General features: G+C 30.3%; 1 non-coding gene across 1 annotated transcript; it reads left to right on the top strand.

The window, feature by feature from the left end:
* Positions 1 to 201: 201 nt before the first annotated feature.
* LOC116110352 lies at positions 202 to 308 on the top strand. The gene has a single exon (XR_004124875.1). It is a non-coding gene; the product is annotated as a small nucleolar RNA R71 (small nucleolar RNA).
* The last annotated feature ends 4,674 nt before the right edge of the window (positions 309 to 4,982 follow it).

Below are 4,982 nucleotides of genomic sequence, written 5' to 3'. Positions count from 1 at the left end.
ACTTCATGAAGACCCATAGATTTCTTCAATTGTATCCTCTTATTCGGTATTTGATAATTGTTGCTTGCCAGAACTTCAAGCAACTCATAAGCTTCTTCAGGTGTCTTATTTTGCAACGCTCCTCCCAATGCTGCATCTACCATCGTTTGCACATTAACCATTAATCCATTATAAAATGTTTGGACTTGCATCCAAACTGGCAACCCATGGTGTGGACACCTCCTCAGTAGTTCCTTGTATCTTTTCCATGCCTCATATAATGATTCAGACTCTTCCTGTAGAAACGATGTGATATCATTTCTCATCTTCGTAGATTTTGCTGGAGGAAAGAATTTGGTCAAGAACTTCTGTGTTAATTCATTTCAGGTTGTGATCGTCCTTGGTAGTAGTGCCATTAACCACCCCTTTGCCTTATCCCTGAATGAAAAAGGAAACAATCTCAATCTAATTGCGTCATCTGACACTCCGTTTGACTTAAAGGTATCGCAAATCTCTAAAAAGTTTGCAATGTGTAGATTTGTTCAAATCTCCCTTGAACTGTACCGACTGCTGGATCATCTGGATGATTGCCAGCTTTATTTCGAAGGTATTGGCTTGTACTGTTGGTCGAGTTATACTTGACCCACTGCCATCAACCGTGGGAACTGAAAATTCCCTTAGTGTTCTATTTTCTGCCATCTCAACAACCAGGGCCTCTCGTTCTCTTCTCTCTCTGTTAAGTCTTCTTACGGTTCTTTCAATCTCTGGATCTACAGGAACCACTGGATGACGTCTCGCTCTTCGTATAAAATACACAGAAAGAGAGAAAAAGTGAGATCACAAGCTAACAAAAAAGAACAACAAAAATTAACCAATAAACAATTAAAAAAATATATAATAAATAAAAAACTCCAATCTAGCTAACACAAGAAAATTTCAATGTTAACACAAAAATCAATCCCCGACAACGATGCCAAAAACTTGATGCGTTGTAACTACAACATGAAAAATAGCAAGTGCACTAATCGCAAAAGTAATAAAGTGATGAGTGAGTATCGTTCCCACGAGGATTGGTTGTTAAGCATTGATTTTCCTATTTGTTTTCAAGTTAGAGGAACTGAAAGTGTTTGGATTTATGGGAGAATCTAAAACTAAACTAAAGCAAAATCTACTAAGTATTAAAAAGCTAATTAATGAAATCAAGATTAAAGTAGGAGTAAATTCAGGTAAAGCAAACGGTTAGGGTTTTGACATTATTAGGACTCTATGGATTAATTCTACAAGTTATGCTACTTCTACACTCACATGCACGAATTGTAAATCGAATTCCCTAAGTTGTAAAACATACTTAACAAATTGAACACTCACACTCACAGGCTATGAATTCCTAATTTGCCCTATTGAAGTTCCGCACCCACAAATTAAAGATTAATAGATCCAAGTTCATTAAGCTAATGGAATCCTAGATTGATTTCATTGATTCTCAAACCTATCTCTAGCGTTTAATACAACAATGGTGATTACCCAAGAAGCTCAACATGATTCATTTCTCAATCTCATCATGTTCAACAAATAAAATCAATAAAAAAATCAGAATAATCACACAATCCATGCAATAGAATGTAAAAGCAGCAATAATCTATTTATTAACTATAGAAATCCTAATTACATCAAAACCCTAATCCGAAGTGAGTTAGCTCATAACGAAATTAACACAAATCGAAAGAAAAACAGTAAAAACAACGTTCAACATGCTGAAGCAAAGAGAAAAGAGTAAAGATCTCCCTTAATTGATGAATCCACAAGGTTAAATCTCAAATCTTCTCTTCTCTTCTCCCAAAATGTCAAAGCTGCTCTAAAACCAGACGAACCCCTCTCAAAATGGAAATTTTTTTCTTAAATAGTCCGCCCAAAAACCTAAAAACTTTCCTAAAATAAAACTATGTGTTTTGAAGAAAACTAAAAATCGCAAACTTCGTCGCGGTGAAGAATTCACTTCGCCGCGGCAACAAATTCCCGAGAGTTTATCACCGCGGCGAACCTTGCTGAACAATTCTAAAATTATAGAATTGCCCTCCGCTTGCTTCCTTGCTTGAATCTTCGATCTTCAATGCTTTCCAATGGCGAAGAATAAACTTCGCCGCGGCAACGAATTCCCGAGAGTTTATCACCTCGGCGAACCTTGCTGAACAATTCTAAAATTACAGAATTGCCCTCCGCTTGCTTTCTTGCTTGAATCGTTGATCTTCGATGCTTTCCAATGGGAATAAGCTTCATAGTGCTTCAAATTCGCTTTAGAACTCACTACAAGAATTTAGGCTTCTCACAGCAAAATAATTTGTCACTATAAATATCAAAATTGTGACCATTTCTTTAATGTGAGGAATTATATTGGTTATTAGGTTGGTCACATTAAGCTCGTACTCTTAAGTGTATGGTGACGAAAGAGTGTTTGGTCACCATAGCCTAATTATTTATTGTGACAATAATAATTTGTCACTTTAAACTAGTTTATTGTGATAAATTATTTGTAACAATAGAAAGCAATTTTTATCATTACAAGTAATATTTTATCACAATTGATTTACATTTAAAGACCAAATGATAAGCTTTATGGTGAAAAAATCATATATTATGACAAAATTGATTTTGTCACAATTGTAAATGGTGACTAAATTATTTGTTCATAATTTTAATAGTAACAGAAATTTATTTGTCATTGACTTTATTGTGACAACATTTATTTCGTCACATGTTTGTTTATATGACAATATTATTTGTCAAAAATTATATAGTGACAGAAATAATTTTGTAAAAAATTTAATAGCATGACAAATAATTTTTGATACAAATATTTTTGCATGACAGATTTTTTATTGTCAAAATAATATAAGCGTGACAAATATTTTTTGACATCTTAATAATGATAAAAATATTCATGTCTGTGCTTCTAAAATGTGATGAATCTTTTTCGTGAAAAGAATATTCAAGTGAAAAAAAGAAATTATGGGGAAATTAAAATCGTGATAAATTATATTTATCAAATTTTGTTAATAGCAATAGAAATATTATTGTCAAAAACATGAAAAGTGTAGTGACAAAAATTTAAGTCATTAAATTTTGAGACCTTATATAATTTTTTTGTTAATATTAAAAGTAACAAAAATATCTTGTCAGCAATTTAAAAGAGTAACAAAAGTTACTTTATATCAATTTGATCCGACAATTTTATATATACATTTCACATTTAATAAATAAAATTATAAATAATTACCCTTTTTTTTTCCCACAATGGAATGTACAGCTATTATCATTATCAAAACTATGAATCCATGTATCACTTTTAACTTAAGATGAAATTATAACAAGGAAAAATTTATTAAAATATATAAAGTCAACAACATTATAATTTTAATACATTTAACTCATAAAAGCTAAAGATAGTCTACTATAGCTATTTTATTGATATAAATATGAAAGCATTCATGTGTTCATGGTCCCTCCTTGATCATTTTTTCATTCTGTTAAAAAAAAAAAAAAAAAAAAAAATTAATAATAACCTCTATATAATATTACATTAATTATATATATTTATGTCACACCAAATTGTATTAAAAAATAAGTAAAGTCACTCCACTATTGGATTATTTAGTAATACATTTAGAAAATAGTTGAGTAATTAATTAACTAACAACATTAATTAAATAATTTACTTCCAAAGGATTGATAAATGCATCCCATTAAAGCATAAAAAGTAACAAAAATGTATTATTACCTTATCACCGAAAAAATCAAACTCTGGAAGACACCTATTTCGGATAAGCCTCTTTCCCTTAGAAGCATGGTATACTGCAAATGGAATTTGAACAAGCGTGTAAAGGAAGCCGATAATTCCTGTTGCTATAACATATCTGCACCAATTCACATTTTAAATATAAAATTTGCAGTGATGCTTTTTAAAATTCAACAATTTTTTTTTTTTTTTTTTTGTTTAACTAAAAATTTAGGAGATTATTTTTACCTGTACGCAATAACATTCTTGAAAGAAATTTTGGTATCACCACTAAGAGTGAATTTATCTAGATACAATAAAACAATAGAAGCAGCTAACAATCCAAGTGTTAGGAGCCTCAGCACAACAACTGATATCAAGACTGACTTTGATTTAGAAACCATGAATGAATAAAATGTTTAGACTTTAATAAATTTTTATATTTACTTGTGCCTATATATGTTGGTTATAATATAGCTAATAAAATATAATTCATAAAGGATCTTTTCAGCAATCGGTAGTCGGCATGTTTAGTATTTTTAGATTGTTGACAGAAATTATATACACCAAATGAGAAAAATCAAATAAGAAAATGTTAAAACTTATATGCACCAAAACAATTGTTTCAAGTTCCCAAATTCAGGAGAAAAAGGGCGGCTTCATCTCAACATTTTGTTGTTTGTAGATGAAGATGAGGTAAGAAAAGACAATAAAACAAAAACAAAAAAAAGCAATATTTGCATTAAGAGAAATGATAAAAAGTGGAGCAAAGAGGGACATACAAGAAGTTTCACTGAGAAGGATGTTGGGGGCGTTCCTAGTAAAAGCAAAAAGGAGTAGTTGGTTCTCAAATTTATAAGTTCTATAAAGACAAGAGAGAGAGAGAGAGAGAGAGAGAGAGAGAGAGAGAGAGAATGATGAAGGGTTAGTAAAGAGGTAATTAGGAAATATATTTAAAATAGGATATATGTTTAAAAGTAGAATTTAATTTTTAATTGTATATATATAATTGACTTAAGAAAGATATTTAAAATAGGAAGGAAAGGATACTTAAATATTGTTTAGAATTTTAATTGTATATATACAATTGAATTAACATAGAAAAGATGTTTAAAATAGGAAAAATATTTAAAAATAGTTTGAAGCTTTAATTTTTATATATTCAAGAGGGAATTAAAAAACAAAATTGCCGCCTCCTTATAAATTGCCTCCAAAATTTTTACTTTCTAAT

This window comes from Pistacia vera, unplaced genomic scaffold, assembly GCF_008641045.1.
Source record: "Pistacia vera cultivar Batoury unplaced genomic scaffold, PisVer_v2 Contig600, whole genome shotgun sequence".
NCBI classification, from domain to species: Eukaryota; Viridiplantae; Streptophyta; class Magnoliopsida; order Sapindales; family Anacardiaceae; genus Pistacia; species Pistacia vera.
Note: the sequence above shows the minus strand (reverse complement) of the source record. Positions and strands in the feature narration are given on the sequence as shown.